The sequence below is a fragment of the Meles meles genome, chromosome 9 (genome assembly GCF_922984935.1).
Source record: "Meles meles chromosome 9, mMelMel3.1 paternal haplotype, whole genome shotgun sequence".
NCBI lineage: Eukaryota > Metazoa > Chordata > Mammalia > Carnivora > Mustelidae > Meles > Meles meles.
The window spans coordinates 75767830-75791895 of NC_060074.1; the positions used below are offsets into that span (position 1 = coordinate 75767830).

A 24066-nucleotide genomic window follows, 5' to 3' on the forward strand; every position below is an offset into this window, starting at 1 on the left:
TTTGCCCTGAGTTTGAAGAAAAGCAAGAAACCGATCCAAGGATGTCTATGGGCCAGGGTCAAGTTAGGACAGAGTTTCTCACTATTGCTGACAGAGAATAAGGAACTCAGTCTTCTTACTGAGTTTGCCAGATTAGAAGTATCTTCTTGTGTTTGCGGAAACAAAATTTGTTCCTACATTCCCTTATGCATCCAGCTTTCCTAAACATGGCTTATCGATTGATTTTGGACTTCTAAGTCTTAATAGTTTTGACTGTATATGTTTCTTATTACTGCTTTGGCTACCCTGCAAATCTACACCTGGTTACTGATTTCTCTTTATTTTGCCTTAATTTTGTTTAAAGTGAATTTTGACTACAGATAATCCTAGCTGATAAGCAATGGCTCTACTTCTGTTCTCATTTTTTTTAAATAAGCTTTTTACTTTAGAATAATTTTAGATTTATTCCATTTACTTTTGATAAAGAAGCTGTGCTTATTCTAGGAATGCAAAGATGGTTAAGGATTCTAAAATAAACCTAATTCTTACTGCTATAACAGAAGGAGAAAAAGCATGCAACCATCTTAATACATGTAGAAAAAGTATTTAAAAAAATAAAACATCCATTATTGACAAAAAAATCTTAGTAAGCTGTTAATAAAATGAAATTTCCTTAATTTGAAAGAAGTTATCTTTAATCAAAATAGTATGGTACCTGTATAAAAACAGATAAATAGACCAATGAAACAAAACAGAGAGCACAGAAATAAACCCACACATGTATAGTCAAGTAACCTGTGACAAAGGTGTCAAGAGTACACAATAGGAAAAGGGTCATCTTCAATAAACGGTACTAAGAAAACTGAATGTTCACATGCAAAAGAATGAAATTGGATGCCATCTTACACCATATACAAAAATCAATTCAAAATGGGTTAAAGACTTAAATGTAAGACCTGGAACTGCAAAACTCCTAGAAGAAAACACAGAGAAAGCTCTCCTTGACTTTGGGCTTGGCAATGATTTTCTGAGTGACACCAAAAGCAAAAATAAAAAAGTGGTACTCTATCAAACTAAAAATCTCCTACACAGGAAAGGAAATGAACAACAAAGTAAAAACACAACCTATGGATTGGGAGAAAATATTTGCAAACCATGTATCTGATAAGGGGTAACTATCCAAAATATATAAGGAATTCATAGAACTCAATAGCAAAAAACAAAAACAAAAACAAAAACAAAAAAACCAGACCTGATTTAAAAATGAATAAGGCTATTTTTTCAAATAATTAGGATTATAGAATTATAAATACTGTACAGGCTATTGATTCAGAAATCATGCATTAGAATTTCAGTATTTGTGCATGAGAAAAATATTGACAGACTGGAGGTGAGGAGTGAAAAAAAGAATATTTTTTGTGAATAGCTGGACCCATTTAAATATTTAATAGAGTCTATTTTAGAAGTTTTTCTATTGTGTTTCTTAGCTAAATATAATTGCTAGTTGCATAATTTGCTAAATGTAATTTTGAGTTTTTTGCACATGGACCAAAACAAACATTTTTAGTACTAAAAAAATAAAAATAAAAAATAATTAAAAAAATAAAAATGAGTAAGGGAGCTGAATAGACATGTTTCCAAATCAAACATAAAAATGGCCAATAGGTAGATGAAAAGGAATTCAGCATCACTAATAATTAGTCAACAGCCTCACACCTGTTGGGATGGCTATTATCAAAAAGACAAAAGATAACAAGTGTTGGCAAGGGTGTGAGAAAGGGGAACTTTTGTACACTGTTGGTGGGGATGTAAATTGGTACAACTATTATGGAAAACAGTATGGAGGTTCCTCAGAAAATTAAAAATAAAACTTTGATTCAGCAATCTCACTGCTGGGATATATCCAAAGGAAATGAAATTAATATCTCAAAGAGATAATTGTATTCTCATGTTCATTGCCACATTTTCACAATAACCAAGCTATGGAAACAACCTTAAGTGTCTGCCAATGGATGAATGAATAAAGAAAATGTGATATATGGAATATCATTCATCTATACAAGGGAGTAAATCCTACCACCTGTGACAACATGGATAGACCTTGAGAAATTAATGTTAAGTGAAATACGACAGAGAAAGACAAACCCTATGTGACCTAATTTATATGTAGTACCTAAAAAAGTTGAACTCATAGAATCAGAGGATAGAGTGGTGATTGAGAGAAGGTGACATGGGAAAATAGGGAGATAGGTGTCAAAGTCTGTAAACTTATAGTTACAAGATGAATATGTTCTGGCGATCTAAAATAATGCTAATTAATAATACTGTATTATATGTTTTGTTCTCACCCCCCACCACGACAACAAAAAAAGTAACTATGTGAAGCAATGGATGTGTTAATAATTATGGTCATCATTTCACAGTGTACATGTATATCAAACCATCACATTATATATTTTAAACATACACAATTTTTATTTGCCAAATACATGTACACTTCAGTAAAGGTGGGAAAAAAAGAAAAAGATTATCTACAAAGTTCCTAAGGTAGATATCGTAATTAAAATTTAAATATTGAAAAAATTCTCTCTGAGATTGGCAAGGAGAAAAAAATGTACTTTATACTTCTAATCAATACTATATTGAAGGTTCTAGCTAAGGCAATAAGACAAGAAAAAGAAAAAAATGTTGTAAGACTGGGAAGAAAAAAATGAAGCTGTAATTATTGGCTGATGATGTGATTTGTGTATGTACGAAAATCTCAAGGATTTCAGATAAATAATCAAATAAACGCAATTCAGCAATGTTGTTAAATAAAAAGTCAATAGTATCAATTCAACATCTATAAAAGTGTTGGAAAAGTAGATTTAAAAAACTGAACAATGTACAACAGCATAAAACATCAAGTACCCAGGAATAAATTTCAAGAAACATATGTAAAACTTCTGTATAGAAAATCATAAAACATTACTAAAAGGAAAACTGAAATAACATGGACATACAACACTTGTAGACTGGAGAAACTCAATATTATAAATTGACCTATAGATTTTATGCAATTTCTATAAAAACTTCAGAAGTTTTCTTTTTTTAGTAGCTATTACTCTAAAATTTATACAGAAATACAAAGGGCAGGGGCGCCTGGGTGGCTCAGTGGGTTAAAGCTTCTGCCTTCGGCTCGGGTCATGATCCCAGGGTCCTGGGATCGAGCCCCACATCGGGTTCTCTGCTCTGCAGGGAGCCTGCTTCCTCCTCTCTCTCTGCCTGCCTCTTTGCCTAGTTGTGATTTCTCTCTGTCAAATAAATTAAATATTAAAAAAAAAAAAGAAATACAAAGGGCAAAGAATAGACAAGATAAACTTGGAGAAAAATAAGGTGAGGAGAAGAGCTCAAGTGCAGATCAAGACATTATAAAGTCATAGAAATTCAAACAGTATGGTACTGGCATAAAGTTAAACAAATACATCAATGAAACAAATAGTTACGATAATCCAATACAAATATGGACACTGCATTTATGGTAGCAGAAGAGTCAGGAAAAGATTTTTAAAATAAATGCTTCTGCATCCATTGTATGTGCATGTGGGGGAAAAAAAAAACCAACCAAACAAATCCTGATTCCCAAAACCCCTTCACACCACACATAAAACTTACCCTTTTTAAAAAAAAATTAAACTTAATCCTAGATAAACTGTAGCTCTAGATGTGAAAGGAAAAACAAAATTTCTGTAACACTGTAAAAGAAAATACATTCATATCCTTGTGGTAAGCAAGGATAACTTAAATAAAAAGAAAAAGTCTAAACCACAAAAGAAGAGATTAACAAACTGAAGTGTGTGAAATTAAGGTCTTCTAATTATTATAAAACCACTAAGAAATTAAAAAACCAACCCACAGAGTGTGAGATATTTTCAAGTCATGAATATGACAAAGGACTCATCTTCAGAATAAACAACTTCTACACATCATTCAAAAACCCAGAAAAACTAATAGAAAATGGGCAAAAGACTGAAATAGGTACTTCACAAAAGAAGATAGGCAAATTTTAATGAAATTACTAAAGGTTCTCAATCTAATTAATAATCAGGGAAATACAATTTAAAATCAAAAGAAGAAGCCACTATATACCCAGGAGAGTGACTAATATTAAAACAATTTAACAGTACCAAATGTTGGTGAGGATACGGAAAAACCAGAACCCTCACAAATTATGAATTTTCCAATTTGGAAAAACTTTTGAAGAAATCCCATTATCAAACATATGCGTAACTTTTTTAAAAAATTTTTATTAATTTTTTATTTTTTTATAAAAATATAATTTTTTTTATCCCCAGGGGTACAGGTCTGTGAATTGCCAGGTTTACACACTTCACAGTACTCACCATAGCAATACCCTCCCCAATGTCCAGAACCCCACTCCCCCTCTCCCAACCCCCCTTCCCCCCAGGAACCCTCAGTTTGTTTAGTGAGATTAAGAGTCACTTATGGTTTGTCTCCCTCCCAATCCCATCTTGTTTCATTTATTCTTCTCCTACCAACCTAATGTTGCATCTCCATGTCCTCATATCAGGGCGATCATAAAATAGTTGTCTTTCTCCGATTGACTTATTTCACTAAGCATGATACCCTCTAGTTCCATCCACGTCGTCGCAAATGGCAAGATTTCATTTCTTTTGATGGCTGCATAGTATTCCATTGTGTATATATACCACATCTTCTTGATCCATTCATCTGTTGATGGACATCTAGGTTCTTTCCATAGTTTGGCTATTGTAGACATTGCTGCTATAAACATTCGGGTGCACGTGACCCTTCAGATCACTATGTTTGTATCTTTAGGGTAAATACCCAGTAGTGCAATTGCTGGGTCATAAGGTAGCTCTATTTTCAACATTTTGAGGAACCTCCATGCTGTTTCCAGAGTGGTTGCACCAGCTTGCATTCCCGCCAACAGTGTAGGAGGGTTCCCCTTTCTCCACAACCTCGCCAGCATCTATCACTTCCTGACTTGTTAATTTTAGCCATTCTGACTGGTGTGAGGTGATATCTCATTGTGGTTTTCATTTGTATTTCCCTGATGCCGAGTGATGTGGAGCACTTTTTCATGTGTCTGTTGGCCATATGAATGTCTTCTTTGCAGAAATGTCTGTTCATGTCTTCTGCCCATTTCTTGATTGGATTATTTGTTCTTTGGGTGTTGAGTTTGCTAAGTTCCTTATAGATTTTGGACACTAGCCCTTTATCTGATATGTCGTTTGCAAATATCTTCTCCCATTCTGTCAGTTGTCTTTTGGTTTTGTTAACTGTTTCCTTTGCTGTGCAAAAGCTTTTGATCTTGATGAAACCCCAATAGTTCATTTTTGCTCTTGCTTCCCTTGCCTTTGCCGATGTTCCTAAGAAGATGTTGCTGTGGCTGAGGTCGAAGAGGTTGTTGCCTGTGCTCTCCTCAAAGATTTTGATGGATTCCTTTCTCACACTGAGGTCCTTCTTCCATTTTGAGTCTATTTTCATGTGTGGTGTAAGGAAATGGTCCAATTTCGTTTTTCTGCATGTGGCTGTCCAATTTTCCCAGCACCATTGATTGAAGAGGCTGTTTTTTCCATTGGACATTCTTTCCTGCTTTGTCGAAGATTGGTTGACCATAGAGTTGAGGGTCTATTTCTGGGCTCTCTATTCTGTTCCATTGATCTATGTGTCTGTTTTTGTGCCAGTACCATGCTGTCTTGATGATGACAGCTTTGTAATACAGCTTGAAGTCTGGAATTGTGATGCCACCAACTTTGGCTTTCTTTTTCAATATTCCTTTGGCTATTCGAGGTCTTTTCTGGTTCCATATAAATTTTAGGATGATTTGTTCCATTTCTTTGAAAAAAATGGATTGTATTTTGATAGGGATTGCATTAAATGTGTAGATTGCTTTAGGTAGCATAGACATTTTCACAATATTTATTCTTCCAATCCAGGAGCATGGAATATTTTTCCATTTCTTTGTGTCTTCCTCAATTTCTTTCATGAGTAGTTTATAGTTTTCTGCATATAGATTCTTAGCCTCTTTGGTTAGGTTTATTCCTAGGTATCTTATTGTTTTGTGTGCAGTTGTAAATGGGATCAACTCCTTAATTTCTCTTTCTTCTGTCTTGTTGTTGGTGTAGAGAAATGCAACTGATTTCTGTGCATTGATTTTATACCCTGACACTTTACTGAATTCCTGGACAAGTTCTAGCAGTTTTGGAGTGGAGTCTTTTGGGTTTTCCACATATAGTATCATACCGTCTGCAAAGAGTGATAATTTTACTTCCTCTATGCCAATTTGGATGCCTTTAATTTCCTTTTGTTGTCTGACTGCTGAGGCTAGGACTTCTAGTACTATGTTGAATAGCAGTACTGATAATGGACATCCCTGCTGTGTTCCTGACCTTAGTGGAAAAGCTTTTAGTTTCTCTCCATTGAGAATGATATTTGTGGTGGGTTTTTCATAGATGGCTTTGATAATATTGAGGTATGTGCCCTCTATCCCTACACTTTGAAGAGTTTTGATCAGAAAGGGATGCTGTACTTTGTCAAATGCTTTTTCAGCATCTATGGAGAGTATCATATGGTTCTTGTTCTTTCTTTTATTAATGTGTTGTATCACATTGATTGATTTGCGGATGTTGAACAAACCTTGCAGCCCTGGAATAAATCCCACATGGTCGTGGTGAATAATCCTTTTAATGTACTGTTGAATCCTATTGGCTAGTATTTTGGTGAGAAATTTTGCATCTGTGTTCGTCAAGGATATTGGTCTGTAGTTCTCTTTTCTGATGGGATCCTTCTCTGATTTTGGGATCAAGGTGATGCATAAAATGAATTTAGAAGTTTTCCTTCCCTTTCTATTTTTTGGAACAGTTTCAGGAGAATAGGAATTAGTTCTTCTTTAAATGTTTGGTAGAATTCCCCTGGGAAGCCGTCTGGCCCTGGGCTTTTATTTGTTTGAAGATTTTTGATGACTGTTTCAATCTCCTTACTGGTTATGGGTCTGTTCAGGTTTTCTATTTCTTCCTGGTTCAGTTGTGATAGTTTATATGTCTCTAGGAATGCATCCATTTCTTCCAGATTGTCAAATTTGTTGGCGTAGAGTTGCTCATCGTATGTTCTTATAATTGTCTGTATTTCTTTGGTGTTAGTTGTGATCTCTCCTCTTTCATTCATGATTTTATTTATTTGGGTCCTTTCTCTTTTCTTTTTGATGAGTCTGGCCAGGGGTTTATCAATCTTATTGATTCTTTCAAAGAACCAGCTCCTAGTTTCATTGATTTGTTCTATTGGGTTTTTTTTGGTTTCTATTTCATTGATTGCTGCTCTGATCTGTATGATTTCTCTTCTCCTGCTGGGTTTAGGGTTTCCTACTTATTCTTTCTCCAGCTCCTTTAGGTGTAGGGTTAGGTTATGTACTTGAGACCTTTCTTGTTTCTTGAGAAAGGCTTGTACTGCTATGTATTTTCCTCTCAGGACTGCCTATGCTGTGTCCCACAGATTTTGAACCATTGTGTTTTCATTATCATTTGTTTCCATGAATTTTTTCAATTCTTCTTTAATTTCCTGGTTGACCCATTCATTCTTTAGAAGGATGCTGTTTAGTCTCCATGTATTTGGATTCTTTCCAAATTTCTTCTTGTGATTGAGTTCTAGCCTCAGAGCGTTGTGGTCTGAAAACATGCAGGGAGTGATCCCAATCTTTTGATACTGGTTGAGACCTGATTTATGACCCAGGATGTGATCTATTCTGGAGAATGTTCCATGTGCACTAGAGAAGAATGTGTATTCTGTTGCTTTGGGATGAAATGTTCTGAATATATCTGTGATGTCCATCTGGTCCAGTGTGTCATTTAAGGCCTTTATTTCCTTGTTGATCTTTTGCTTGGATGATCTGTCCATTTCACTGAGGGGAGTGTTAAAGTCCCCTACTATTATTGTATTATTATTGATGTGTTTCTTTGATTTTGTTATTAATTGGTTTATATAGTTGGTTGCTCCCACGTTAGGGGCATAGATATTTAAAATGGTTAGATCTTCTTGTCGGACAGACCCTTTGAGTAGGACATAGTGTCCTTCCTCATCTCTTATTATAGTCTTTGGCTTAAAATCTAATTGATCTGATATAAGGATTGCCACCCCAGCTTTCTTCTGATGCCCATTAACATGGTAAATTGTTTTCCACCTTCTCACTTTAAATCTGGAGGTGTCTTCGCGTCTAAAATGAGTTTCTTGTAGGCAACATATAGATGGGTTTTGTTTTTTTTATCCATTCTGATACCCTGTGTCTTTTGAATGCGGCATTTAGCCCATTAACATTCAGGGTAACTATTGAGAGATATGAATTTAGTGCCATTGTATTGCCTGTAAGGTGACTGTTACTGTATATTGTCTCTGTTCCTTTCTTTCTGATCTACTACTTTTAGGCTCTCTCTTTGCTTAGAGGACCCCTTTCAATATTTCCTGTAGAGCTGGTTTAGTGTTTGCAAATTCGTTCAGTTTTTGTTTGTCCTGGAAGCTTTTTATCTCTCCTTCTATTTTCGATGATAGCCTAGCTGGATATAGTATTCTTGGCTGCATGTTTTTATTGTTTAGTGCTCTGAATATATCATGCCAGCTCTTTCTGGCCTGCCAGGTCTCTGTGGATAAGTCTGCTGCCAATCTAATATTTTTACCATTGTATGTTACAGACTTCTTTTCCCAAGCTGCTTTCAGGATTTTCTCTTTGTCACTAAGACTTGTAAATTTTACTATTAGGTGACGGGCTGTGGACCTATTCTTGCTGATTTTGAGAGGGGTTCTCTGCACCTCCTGGATTTTGATGCTTGTTCCCTTTGCCATATTAGGGAAATTGTCTCCAATATACCTTCTGCTCCCCTCTTTCTTCTTCTTCTGGAATCCCAATTATTCTAATGTTGTTTCATCTTATGGTGTCACTTATCTCTCGAATTCTCCACTCGTGGTCCAGTAGCTGTTTGTCCCTCTTTTGCTCAGCTTCTTTATTCTCTGTCATTTGGTCTTCTATATCAATAATTCTTTCTTCTGCCTCATTTATCCTAGCAGTGAGAGCCTCCATTTTTTATTGCACCTCATTAATAGCTTTTTTGATTTCAATTTGGTTAGATTTTAGTTCTTTTATTTCTCCAGAAAGGGCTTTTATATCTCCAGAGAGCGTTTCTCTAATATCTTCCATGCCTTTTTCGAGCCTGGCTAGAATGTTCAGAATCATCATTCTGAACTCTAGATCTGACATATTACCGATTTCTGTATTGATTACGTCCCTAGCCTTTGGTACTGCCTCTTGTTCTTTTTTTTGTGGTGAATTTTTCCGCCTTGTCATTTTGTCCAGATAAGAGGATATGAAGGAGCAAGTAACATACTAAAAGATTGGCAAAGACCCCAGGAAAGTGCGCTTTAACCTAATCGGAAGAGACCCCCAAATCGTGGGGGGGAGAAAGGGGATAAAAAGAGGTTCAGAAAAAAAAAAAGGAAAAATTAAAAAAAGAAAAGAAATAAAGAAAAAATATAAAAAAGAAGAAAAAAATATATAAATTAGATAAACTAGTTAAAAACATTAAAAAAGGAAAGGGTAAAAGTTAAAACAAAATTTAGCAGAAGAAGAAAAAAAAATTGAAAAAAAAATTAACCGCAAGACTAAAGAATCATGAGGAGAAAGCCATGAGTTCCGTCCTTTGCTTTCTCTTCCTCTGGAATTCCGCTGCTGTCCTTGGTATTGAAACCGCTCTCCTTCATAGGTGAACTTGGTCCTGGGTGGGTTTCTTGTTGATCTTCTGTGGGAGGGATCTGTTGTAGTGATTCTCAAGTGTCTTTGACTGGGGCGGAATTGCACCGCCCTTACCAGGGGCGGGGCTGAGTAATCTGCTTGGGTTCGCTTTTGGGAGCTTTTGTTCCCTGAACACTTTCCGCAGAGTTCTGGAGGACGGGAATGAAAATGGCGGCCTCCCAGTCTCCGGCCTGGAAGAGCCGAGAGCCCGGGGCCCCACTCCTCAGTGCGCCCCCAGAGAATAGCGCCCAATCACTCCCGTATCCCCGGCCTCCGGCCGAGCTCCGAGCTCACCCAGCCTGCGACCGGTTCAAGGTAACCCCGAGCTGAGAGCTCACTCCTTGGCTCTGTCTCTGTAGCCAGCTTCCCCATTCTAATACCTATGAGCTCTGTGACACTCCAACACCCCTGATCCTTCTGTGACCCTGCAGGACCTAGGGCCATGCTGACCCTGCGTGGGCTTCACCCCGGTTTAGCCTCTGGCACAATGTCCCTCAGTGGAACAGACTTTTAAAAGTCCTGATTTTGTGCTCTGTTGCTCTCCCGCTTGCCGGGAGCTGGCCCCTCCCCCCACGGTCTATCTTCCTGTCGTTTTGGATTTACTTCTCTGCCAGTCCTACCTTTCAGAAAGTGGTTGATTTTCTGTTTCTAGAATTGCTGTTCTTCTTCTCTTCGATCTCCCATTGGATTTGTAGGTGTTTGCAATGTTTAGATAAACTATCTAGCTGATCTCCTGCTACCTGATGTAGTCTCAGCCTGCTACTTCTCCGCCATCTTGACTCCTCCCCCCATATGCATAACTTTTGATCAAGTAATTCTACACCTAGGATGTGTGTGTGTATGTATGTGTATATATGTGTGGAGATATATATAGGAGGTATATAAAATATTGGATATTTGTATTTATTCATGGTAGTATTTGTAATGGCTTCAAACTGGAAACAACTCAAATATTTTTCAGTAGATAAATTATGGAATATTTGAAAATGTGGAATACTATTCAGTAATACAGATGACTCGAGTACAGCTATATGGAGCATCTCAAAAGAAATTTGATACAAAAAATACATATTATATGACTCCATTTATAAAATTCAAAAACTGGTAAAACTGAAGTATAATATTTGCAGCTGGGATGTTGGTTATCTTTGGAAAGGAGTACCGTAGTCATTAGCTTAAAATGGGGCACAAGGAGACCTTCTAGGCTGCTGTAATGTTCTATCTCTTAACCTCAGTAGTAGCTACTTTAGTGTATTAATTATAATTCATTAAAGCAAATACTTCTGATTTATGAACTATTCTGAGCTATGTCATATTTCAAAATAAATTTTATTTGAAAGATCCATCTTTTATCAGTTTTCTTCTTTTATCCATCCCCCACCCTACTTTTCACATTAAAGTATTAAATATTAAAATCTAAGATCTAAAGGTCTGAGGAAAAATATATAGTTATAATTATTAAAAGTAGTAGGCAGTGTTACAAGTACATAGCAGTTCGCAAATTTTCACATCCATTTATCTCAATATTTGTTAATAACTCTTTGAGAGACAACAAGCAATGAAAGGTTTTTTTTTAAATAAATGTATAAACTGAGACTCCGATTTTAGTCCCCAAATGCACACATCTAGAAAGTGGCAGAGTTCAGTTTAAGACTTTAATTCTTGATCTCTAGTTTCTTGCTCTTTATACTACCCATGTAGCCATTTAAAATAATATGTAACTTAAAATAAATGATCTTGATTCAAACAGCTGGGTTTTTTATTTGATTCTGACTAGACTCACTGTGAGTTATGACAATTTTCTCCTAAACCTGTTTTAAAAATAAATGCATTTATTGAGATCAATAATAGGAGGACATTTTCTACTTTTTAATATTTATTTTTCCACATCAAATAATGTGTGTGAACAGCGTTTCATACTTTCTTAACTACAGTAATATATTTCAAATATGGATTCTGTTTTGGGTGTTCTTTTAAAACCAAAATACAGTAATATCACTGAGCTGTTCAGGAACCTTATATTCTGAATTTCTCTAGTTGAATTTTCTAGTTTTAGAGAAATGAAGAATTATTAGTTTCCTTTCTAGGAGTTATCCAATTAGAAGGATAAAAAGAAATATTTTAGACTGCAGTTACAGAAATAGGTTAGAACACTGTGCTAGTAAAATAATGAGTATGATCTTAAATATTCTTTGATCACTATAGAATACAGCTCTAACTTCCACCAGGTTTTTTAAAATTACATACCTTTGATCACAGGGGGTACCACTAAAAAGAGTTCATATGACTTAATTGACATCATCTGCATTATTAGAAAAATATAATTCAGAGGTTTATAAAACTGATGATGTGCTAGGAGTCTCACCCTTCAATGTGGGAAACGGTTGCTGTTTCACTGTTGATGATAGTGTACATTGGTACAAATTTTTTTAAAAGATTTATTTATTTGACAAAGAGAGAGGGAGAGAGAGAGCGAGGGAGGGAGGGAATACAAGCAGGGGGAGTGAGAGAGGGAGAAGCCCGATACAGGGCTTCATCCCAAGACCAGGGGATCATGACCTGAGCCTGAGCCGAAGGCAAGTGCTTAACGACTGAGCCACCCAGGCACCCCCATTGGTAAAAATTCTGTGGAAGAAAGTCTGGCAAGCAGTATCAACAGTGTAAAATAAACAATTTCTAAGGCTGTGTACTCAATTTACAGCAGTTTTTCAAAGGAAACAACTAATGACAAAGATTGGCCTACAGGGTTATTTGCTGTAGCATAATTTATAATATAAAAACTTACTGTAGCATAAATGTCAAATAATAAAAAATTATTAAATTACCCATGGCATGTTCATATTCACTTTGGAGCCATTAAAGACAGCACTGTAAAGGAATTGTTGTAAGATGCTATTTGGCCAGACAGAACAATACTAGTCAAACTCTGTCCTCAACTCACCACCTTTCACTTGTGATGCTATGGAAAGATATGTATGCCTGTCATGGGGTCCAACAGAGGAAGACATTATGCCAAGTCTCCTGTGACTTTTCATACTTCGATGACAGCAGAAATAGTTCTTTTTGACACATTTCTTCTGCATCAGCAGGACCTGACTTTACTTACTAGAGTGGTCACTTCCCCACCCTCTTCCGCCTTCTGTGACCCTACTCTTCCCTTTAGGAAGTTTCTGAACATAATTTTTGAATTCCTGCCCTCTTCCATGTGATGATCTCCCTGCTCCCCCTTTCTACATGCATGACCATCATGCCGTGTTGCATCTGTGTGTCCTTCTCTGGGTTTCTTGATATTTCCTACTGTTCTTGTTGTAACTACAAGCTAACCACCTTTTGTTTTAAGAAGTTTTCTCTTTGATATCTTCCTTTCCACCCCTTAGGTTCCAATTCCAAATTCCAGAATCATTTATTTGTTCATTTACCACATTTTAATGGCTTTTTGCCTATTCGCTGTGGTTCAACTCTATCTCTGAACAAACCTATTTACTAGACTTTGGACTGATTATGGCAGAGATAGTCTTCTTAGCCCTTGGGTTTGTGATCATTTCACTGAGTTTTTATTCCTTCTCAACCCAAGAAGAAAACATTAGCCCTCCCTCAAATGGGCAGAGCTCCCCAATCCTATTATTATTAACTCCACTGCCATTATAATTATAATTATTATTATTATTATTAACTCCACTGCCCCCATAAGGTAATCAATACTTGGGGTCTCTGAAGTTCACAGCTGAGACCAGAATTCATCTACTGTAGGCTAAGAGACCCTGACCAGGAAGGGAAAGTCATCCCTAAAGGCATGAACAGCTCTTACTGGTGAAGTAACCCATATATAGAATCTCAGCTTCATTCTCTCCCATTTTCTCTTTTTGAATGTCTTTTTTAATGACTTATAATGCAGACAAATAATGCCAAATAATTAAGTGGGACTAAAGTACCTTTCGAATTGTAGGTATAAAAGCATCCTATTCTTGTTAAAAAAAAAAAAAAAAGTCCTCCACAGCCATGCCTAGAATTAAGATGGGAAGCACCAGTGTGGTGAGGTTTTCTACGAGTGGGAGAGAAGCATGGGGGTGGGGTGCAAGGGACAACTGTTGGGGTTATTTTCTCGTCTCATGTCTTTAGTTTTGAAAGGGTTTACAAAGAAACCACATTTATTACCGTTACAAAACATTAATGTTCATCCGTTTTTAAATTGTTGTTACTTTATCTTGAACATCCTGAAAAAACCATGTTAAGGCCCAGGTTTTTTAACCTGCTTTCAATTCACCCCAATTCCCCAACTTCATCGTCTTTTAGTGCCATTCTCATATGACACTGCCTCCTTTTTAACTTTAAAATAAGAAATGCTATAGATATAAGAAAGAATAGTTTTTCACATTTCTAAAAGATGAACCTTAAAACCTTCCAGTACTAATAATGAGCACCTCGAATCTGTTTCTCTAGCCATGGGTTTCTGAAACCTGGCATCTACATTCACTGACCGCTAGCAGAGTTCTCCATTAGCAGAACAAAATCATGCAAAATGCCAGTGACTGTTTCATTCTAAATGCATGTTCTGTATCATCTCTGTGCTCAGATTAGAAATAATTCCTGGACAGATACATACTCAGAGTTCAGCTGGTTGGTGGACCATGGTTGTAGAACTGCTTCCTTTTACCCTGTTGAGGTAAACAGTTACATCTTCACTCTCTGCTTAGCAGCAAATAACAAGAAACACTACATTGTAAATAAAGCCAAAGAGACTTAGGTCATTTCAACTCACCTTCTAAGCTTTCTCCACTTTAAAATGGTAAAATAAAATATCCATGGGCTACCATTATGTGGTTGAACACTGAGGGAGGTATTTCCTCTTATTTCTATTAATCCGTGATTGCTCATAGCCTCCTACCAAGTCCATCATCTACATCCCTATCTTCCCCATATATGTATGACCATATAGACTCAACAAGTGAGACAACTAATCAATCTTCCTAACAGCATGACAAGTATACTGAATCACATTTCAAATGTTCACTGGCACTTTGAACAAAAAACACAACCTAGTTTATCCACAGAATGACCAATTTCCCCAGGAGATGTCTGAGGCTGCCCACGGCAACCTATCATCTCTGAGAGTTTAGGGAACACAAACGAATACTGAATGCAAGTTGATTTTCTGAATTAAAATTTTAAGCCCTTTAAATGAAATAGCAATACTGAAAGTAATTTAACATCTTTTAAGATAATTCAAAGTGCTTAACTCATTTAATATAATTGTCTCTTAACATTGCTATATAGTCTCTATTTTCCTCGTGCTCTTCAGAAAGGACAAAATACCCTTTCTTTTACCATAATTTCCCCCTTGTCTATATCTAATTGAAGAGCTTTCTATCAGGAAACTTGAAAAATGGATAATTAGTGCTCTGGGGCCTCTCGTCAACTATGAACTTGGGAACTGGAGTTTCTGGCCTTGCTTAATGAAAAGTGTCTGAATTAAATTTCCTTCATCTCAGAAGTATCTTTTTCTTTTTTTTTCCTTTTGGTAAAAAGTTTCCCAGAGAATCTCTCTTAATAGCCACTGGCAAAGCCCATAATTCTACTACTGAAACAATGAGATCTATTTTCCAGATCATCAATCTTCATTCTCCAGACAGATACAATTGTTTGAAAAGTTGCAATTACATTATCCCTTGGTGCTTCTTCAGCCTCCACATTTGACTGATTCCACAGTTAAACAATTAAAAGGCCAAAGGAATTGAGGATTAATTTTTATCTCTAATAATAAAAAGTTCATTGCACTGAATTTCTTGGTATCAGCATCATCACCCTCCTAATTAAAAGTGCAATAGTTATGTAATCTTGCAAAAGGAGAAATGGAAGTCAATACGTATTCATGGACTATGTAATTTGAGCGTAGGAGTCGCAATCATCCTGACTGTATGGACAGCACCATTTTATATTACCTATAAATGAATTAATTTAAAGTGCTCGGCTTAGCCTAGAGAGCTAACACTTAATTTCATCCTCTGATTCTAAACATTACATGTTTTTGGATAGCCAATGATATTTAGCAAGAAATAAGTCCAGTAGATTCCAAACCAAACGTAGTTAACCAGAATGAACCACACATTGCATTGACATACAGGTATGTTCTACGTCAGCTGGCATCAAAAGCCAGCAGGAAGCTGTTGCTTGCTGCCTTCTAATTATCAATAAGGAGTCAAGTCCATCTCTTCCTCATGTTCCCTTCCCAACTCTTTCCACACGACTGCTGTCTTCATCTCATCATGTTACCATCAGTTCTGTTCATGTTCTTGTTCCCCTCAGTGGCTCTAGGAAGGCTCTAGGCTCTCCCTTCCCAGTCCAGGTGCCAAGGTTTGGGTTCCATAGGCCTCCACAGGGACCTAGGAATCTGAATTTTTCACAAGCAGCCACAGTATCAGTGCAGTGTGGTCCTGGAGCCACTTTCCTTTTTTTTAAGTTTTAAAGTTCCAGTTAGTTAACGTACAGTATAATATTAGTTTCCAGTGTACAATATACTGATTCAACATTTCCATACAACACCTGGTACTCATCAAAAGTGCCCTCCTTGGGCACCTTGGCTCAGTTGGTTGAGCGGCTGCCTTCGGCTCAGGTCATGATCCCGGACTTCCAGGATCGAGTCCCACATCAGGCTTCCAGCTCTTCGGGGAGTCTGCTTCTCCCTCTGGTCTTCTCCTCTCTCATGCTCTCTCTCACTCATTCTCTCTCAAATAAATAAATAAAATTAAAAAAAAAGTGCCCTCCTTAATCCCCATCACCTACTTCATCCATCCCCCTACCCACCTCTCCTCTGGTGACTACCAGCTTGTTCTCTATTGTTAAGAGTCTGTTTCTTCGATTGCCTCTTTTTTTCCCCCCTTTGCTCATGTGTTCTGGTTCTTAAATTCCACATATGAAGAAATCATATGGTATTTGTCTTTTCTGATTGACATATTTCACTTAGCATAGTACTCTCTAGCTCCATCCACGTCCTTGCAAATAGCAAGAGGTCATTGTTTTGGATGGCTAACTAATATTTCAGTGCGCGCGCGCGTGTGTGTGTGTGTGTGTGTGTGTGTGTGTGTGTGTATGTATCTCACATCTTTATCCATTCATCAGTCGTTGGGCACTTGGTTGCTTCCATAATTTGGCTATTGTAGATAATGCTGCTATAAACATCAGGGTGCATGTATCCATTTGAATTAGCGTTTTTGTATTCTTTGGATAAATACCTTAGTAGTGCAATTGTTGGATCATAAGGTCGTTCTATTTTTAACTTTTGGCGGACCCTCCACGCTGTTTTCCACAGTGGCTGCACCAATTTGCACTGGGAGCCACTTTTCAAGGAAAAAACTGCCTGTGAGCTTCTGGATTACTTCGTGGTCTGTTTATTCTGAGTGGCTGGCACAAGGCTTCAATGAGATAGGAATTCAAGAAAAATGACACCAAAAGCCTGGAATAGGCAGGATTTACATTAGAAATTGGCTTAGGGAAAGGAAGGCTCAGAATCTGGTCCTATTAAATGTTCTTTTATACACTTGTGTCTCTGAGTCTCAACTTCTTCAGGGTAAAAGTTCAACAGTAGAAGAAGCAGAAGGTTAAGAATGCAAATGACACGCTGGTAGAGAGGACAATATTTTAAGTGTATGATTTAGGATAATGTTCCTTGATCCCCAAAGCACACTCCCCTCAATTGGCCCTCCCCTAAAACTGGAAAGGGGAAAAACAAAAAAACTTCATGATTTCATGGTAGAAATCACCCAACTAAAATATAATTTTTAAACATTAAGAATTATCTTAATCTGCTAAAAGTGAGTGGTTTTCTTCTAATGAAATTGAAATTTTGTTTAAAAACATACATCTTAGGAAATCACCTGAAGTCTGTGGAAGAGTTTATCTGTGGTCTTCTGAGAATTGCTTCCCTTTTTGTTTTTTCCAATTCTCTCATGAGACAACTTGACTAGTCAAGCCAAAATTTGTACTGTTTTATAAAAACATCTCCATATTTTATTCATTTCGGAATGTGTAGGCTAATGTCAATGTCAGGACTTGTCTTCCATAAAACTATCACATCCGACTATTGGGTATTTACCCAAAGAATATAAAAACACTAATTCAAAAAGGTATTTGCACTGCAGAATTATTTACAATAGACAAATTATGAAAGCAACCCAAGTGTCCATCAATAGATAAATGAATAAAGAAGATGTAGGGTGTGTATGTGTGTGTATGTGTATATTATACATATATATAGAGAGAACACAACCTGATGAACACTGAATAATGTATAGAATTGTTGAATCATTATATTGTACACCTAAAACTAATATAACACTGTATGTTAACTATACTGGATTTTAAACATTTAGATAAAAATAAATAATATTGAAAAAACTATCTCAAGTCATATTTTTAACCAGATGCAGTGTACTCCTCTCACTTCCCATTCCAATTTTATTGGCATGTTGAGAGCTATCAAGAATACACATGAGTGCTTGATTAAGTCCTGTCTTAATAAGAACCAGTTATGAAGGGAATGACCCAAACTACACAGAGACTTCCCAAGGAATGGTGACTATTACTGGATTATGCTTTTTTTCTTATGTGGGCTTGGAGCCCAATGTGGGGCTTGAACTCATGACCCTGAGATCAAGACCTGAGCTGAAATGAAGAGTCAGACACTTAACTGACTAAGCCACTCAGGCACCCCTTACTGGTTTGCTCTTAAAGGAATGGGCTAGCTGGTAAACTTCAACCCAAAGGACCTGCATATTATAATTTGTTCCTTGGTTTCTGTTTCACAGGGTCAGTTGTTGTTTGTTATTCTCTTGACTCATGTCATGAACCCCAGATTTCTCTATTTCAAAATGATTAGCATGGACTATGCTGCTCCATCCCAGCACTCACAAACTGACCTGCACTGCTTCAAACAATATCTTAGCAGGTCCTGTCATGTTAACTCTTTCTCAACTCTTAGAAATACCCTCCTCTGTCCACACAGAGTTATCCTAGAAATTGCAAAATAAGAAGCTACTATCTTAATAACACCACAATGTAAAACCTAGTATATAATATTACAAAACAGGCATCATGGGAGAATGGATCAGTGATTAAGAGAACACATCTGGTATCCAATAGACCTGGGTTCACGTTGTGACTCTGATGAGTACTAGGCATCCAACAGCGTGCCTACATCTCTCCGACTCTCATCCACAGTCTGGTGCTAACAACACTACTACCTCACTGGGTTTATGGGAAGATTAAAAATGCTGCCTGCATGAAGTTAGCACGAGGACCGATCAAAGTATTTGTTCAACTGCTGCGAGTGACTACACTAACGCCACTGTTAATGACAAGGGTACATGCTTTAGAGTCATAATTATTTCAACTCATGGCTCTGCATTTCAGTCTCTTCATTTGTAAAGTGAGGTTGGCACGAACTATGCTACAGATTTGGTTTGCAGTTTAGAGATAAATATATTAAAATCCTTGGTAAAATGCCTGGCACAGGGCAAGCACTCAATGAATGGCAGCCATTGTAATAATTACAGATGGAAATGACTTTGGTTATGAGACTGTAATCCATATGCCGTAACTATCAACTTGTTTAAAGTTTAAACGGCTTTTGGTACCTTTCGGTGCAGCTGATCTTACTCCATCATGATCCTCCTACTGGTGAGGAAATCTTACTCAGGCAGAAATGCACTCAGCCTTTCTCATCCTCTATCTACTGAGAAAGGTCTCACCTCCACCAGCTCAGTTTCTTTCCTTTCTCCACCCTGGGGGTTGGGGGGTGGCAGGGGGGTGTTCTGTTGTCAGGCAAATTCTCTGGGACTTCCATGGGAAACTCAGGAAGGGAGGGAAAGGGAATTTCCTGAATATAAATTTATGTGTCCTCTTCTGAATATTCAAGGGAAGTACAAAAAGACAAAAAAAAAAAAAAAATAGGAGAAGGGAATAAACCTCCTTTTGTTGGACTGTGTTCTTTGAGTGCCAGTTCTCTAAAGTGGTACCAAATGAGTCATGGTTTCTACGGGGTAATAAACACTATGGACTTGACTGTTCCTAAGGGCAGAAATGCCATAGGAAATCACACACACTATGAAGGCAGGGCTACTTGATTTCCCAGGAAGGTAGCCATTTGAGGGAAATATCTTTAGAACCGTTAACACTGGAGGATCTGAAGGAAGACTGCCAATGGTGTGACAAGGAAGAGAGGCTTCCCAAGTAAAATCAGAAATCAGGTGACCAAGGAGACCTACCCCAGATTATGTGCCCCTCAGTAGACCTGCAGTGGGGGTTGGGAAACACCAGGAGCTCCACAGAAATGGGGCCCAGCACTGACAACACTGAAATGCAAGAAGTGGGGCTAACTGGCAGCCCTCAATGCAGAGCAGAGAGGGGCCATCTGCCAGAGAGAGAAATTGGGAGACAAAAGGAAAGGAATGTGGCAAACAAGAGTGCAGGAGAAGGAAACATAGGCTTACTGGGCTATGCGACCATGGCAAGAAAGCACTATGCAACGGGTATTTCCCATCTGCCTTTCCAGAGTCAATATGCCCCATTCTCCACCCTGCTCTGACCCTGGGAGACTGACCTTTGTGGACTAGATTAGTGGCTCCCTTGTCCTCTGGCTTCTGGTTGAGATCAGTTAATGTTGGCCACCAGCAAGAGACTAGACTGCAAGAAGAGAAGGAAGGCAGGTATTTGTTTACTTCTTCATTTTCATCCTAGACTTTGTTTGATTTTACTTCTTCCTGGTGGCAACAAACTGGCCATAGCCGTCCTAGGAAAGAGCAACTCCTTGCCTGCTGGTTGTGTCTCTCCTGCACCTGTCTCTGGCTCCTGGCTCCCTTTCCTTGCTGCTTTGGGGTCAAGGGACAGTAATTGATTCCAGCTGCTGCTAGTTCCTGGCTCTTCTCTCTCTCCCACTTGTTCTCTTAACCCTGTCCACAACTTTGTAAATATTCCCTTCCTTAAACTCTCCTCAATTACCTACTTGAATGTGCCATCTGCTGCCTGCCAAGACACCAACATATAGACTCACGTACAATGATGACTGCATCATGAGAAAACGCAAAGGCAATCCATTGCCCTCCTGATGAAGGGAGGATAAGAGAAAATATGAGAGTAGAATTCAATCACTGGACTTATGACTTTGGTTAGAAGACGTTTATGAACTTTATGTAAATCCAAAGCTTGATTCATGGTAATATGATCTACTTGTAATTATTTTCTATGATGATGATTTTGGTAAAACAAGGCATTATATTTTGCAGGTTTCCATTATTAGAATAAGTTGATTTGCAATGTTGCACAACAGAAAAGAGATTTAGGTTCAATTCCCATTTTTACCACTTATTGTGTTAAGTTATTCCATCTTTGTATATCTCAATTTTTCCATCTGAAAAATGGCGGTCATAATACCTTTCTTGCAGGATTCTTATGAAATTAAATGGATTCCTACCGGAGGCATGCTTACTCACTGTAAACCCTTAACAAATGCCAGTCGTATGTGTCATTCCTATGCTTTTTCATATCCTCTTCTACCCCAAGTGTCAGTTTAAGAAATCCAACCAGATTGTGGTGTTATCAAGGACGCTTAAATAGGGGTGAACCCAATCAGTTCTCTCAGCACTGTTTTAGATCTAGATGAAGAAGACTCTGATAAACTCTATCTGCAACCACCTTGCTGGCAGGGAAGCTGTGGCCAGCTCCCAGTAATCCACTCCTCTGTCATATTTCCTTTTGTTGAAAACGATCTCTGAAGTGTTTATTTTTTTCAGAAATACATCATTTTGTGCTACATGCTACACTTACATCCTCAACTTAGAATTACTCTTGAAAATTCTAGTAAACTAGTGATGCAGAACTTTCTAACCCTAATATGACTCAAAATTTCATTTTCAAAGTCTTATCTTTCCTTTTTACCTTATTTTCTATACTGAACATTCTTGAGAAGATTGCTCAAGATCATTTCTGCTGAAGAAATAAAATATCAGACACATAGAACATATTTAGGAACAAATATCTAAATCTTAGTTCGGTTCTTTTGTATGTTAAGCATCCTACATGCCACAATAATTTTAACCTTAACAAACCTTCCTTCACACATACATTAAGTATTTACTGAGTGCTAGTCACAGACCTAGATTCTGGGGAATCTCCAGATAATAAAAAATGCATAAATGAACACCCTGATGGATGTTATATTCTAAATACAAGGTTAATGTATTTTCTTCATCTTTTCTGTATCTCTATTTACAGAAAGTACTCAATTTTCAACAAGTCTAGTGTTTCCACGTAAACTATAGGATGTCCAGTTTAATCTGTTTCAGATCAACAATAAATATTTTTTAGTATGTCAAAAATATTTTGCTTGACTAGAGGTATTCATTGTACATATTTATACTAAAAATTATTTTTTTCCCATTTTATTTATTTTTTCAGCGTAACAGTATTCCTTCTTTTTGCACAACACCCAGTGCTCCATGCAAAACGTGCCCTCCCCATTACCCACCACCTGTTCCCCCAACCTCCCACCCCTGACCCTTCAAAACCCTCAGGTTGTTTTTCAGAGTCCATAGTCTCTTATGGTTTGCCTCCCCTTCCAATTTTTTTTTTTAATAAACATATAATGTAAAAATTATTTTTAAAAATTAAATTCACTTAGCCAACATATCATTAGTTTTTGAACTAATGGTTAATGATACATTAGTTGCATAAAACACCCAGTGCTCATCACATCACATGCCCTCTTTAATATTCATCACCCAGTTACCCAATACCCCACCCACCCTTCTATCTGCAACCCTCAGTTTGTTTCCTGGAGTCAAGAGTATCTCATGGTTTGTCTCCCTCTCTGCTTTCTTCCCATTCAGTTTTCCCTTCCTTTTCATATTGTCCTCTGCACTACTCCTTATACTCCACATATGAGTGAAACTGTGTAATAGTTGTCCTTCTATGACTGACTTATTTGACTTAGTATAATACCCTCCAGTTCCATCCATGTTGATGTAAATGGTAGGTATACATCCTTTCTGATGGCGGAGTAATATTCCATTGTGTATATGAACCACATATTCTTTATCCATTCGTCTGTTGAAGGACATCTCAGCTCCTTCCACTATCTGGCTGTAGTGGACACTGCTATGAACATTGGGGTGCATATGCCCCTTCTTTTCACTACATCTATATCTTTTCACTACATTTTTATCAGTAGTGCAGTTGCTGGGTCATAGGGTAGCTCTACTTTTAACTTTCTGAAGAAACTCCATACTGTTTTCCAGAGTGGCTGTACCAGCTTGCATTTCCACCAACAGCATAAGATGGTTCCCTTTCTCACATCCTCGCCAAGATTTGTCGTTCCCTGTCTTGTCAATTTTAACCATACTAACTAGTATGAGGTGGTATCTCATAGTGGTTTTGATTTGTATTTCCCTGATGGCAAGAAATGTGGCTCATTTTTTCATGTGACTGTTGGTTATGTGTATGTCTTCTTTGGAGAAATGTCTATTCATATCTTCTGCCCATTTCTTGACTGGATTATTTGTTTTTTGGGTGTTGAGTTTGATAAGTTCTTTATAGATCTTGAATAACAGTCCTTCATCTATTCTGTCATTTGCAAATATCCTCTCCTTTTTCTTACGTTGCCTCTAAAAAATATTTTTAAATGAAATTCGAATTTAACCGGGGATCCTATTTTATTGTTGGCTAAATCTGACACTCCTAAAAAAGTCACCATACTGAGTGACTTTGTGCACATAATTTAGCTTTTTTTGACCTTAGTTTGCTTGTACATAAATGGAGCTTGCTGGTCCAAGGGACACTTAAGGCTCCTTAAACTTCCTGGTTCCAGTTCTTCCCTAAGCAAGAGACCATGTCATCACATTCATCCACTCCCTCTCCTCCATTCAGAACTTTCAAACTGGCTGTTCATTTTCTGGTACTACTGCTCCAATCTCTTCTTTTCTCAGTGTCCCTTGGTAATAATCTTGATCTGACACCCAGGCCCATATTGACTGACTTGACTAAGGCTATTAGTATTAATGCTCATTGCCCTACATTTGAGTAGCACCTTACAGTTCACAAAGTACTTTCCCATACATTATTGCATTTTGATACATTAACTTCTCTCCTCAATCCCATTCAAAAAATTTTGCTGAAGTTGTCTTTTATGCCACTGCATAATCCTTTGTATCTACCTCTATGAGCATTAGCAACCTTCTGAGAGATTCTCTCTCTATTCAAACAAGTCTGCCCTCATCTTTGAAGATTTTCCAGGGATTCAG

At 37.4% G+C, this 24066-nt stretch overlaps 1 protein-coding gene across 7 annotated transcripts in view; it reads right to left on the minus strand.

Annotated features, from left to right (window-relative positions):
• ZNF385B (zinc finger protein 385B) overlaps positions 1-24066 on the minus strand; it is a 398195-nt gene that overhangs the window by 220141 nt on the left and 153988 nt on the right. Inside the window, exon 2 of one of the 7 annotated variants that reach the window (XM_046019674.1) lies at positions 20373-20455. The exons of the other annotated variants lie outside the window; for them this stretch is intronic. The gene's annotated coding sequence lies outside the window, so the exon portion shown is untranslated. The remainder of the gene's footprint in view (positions 1-20372; positions 20456-24066) is intronic. 7 annotated transcript variants of the gene reach the window in all.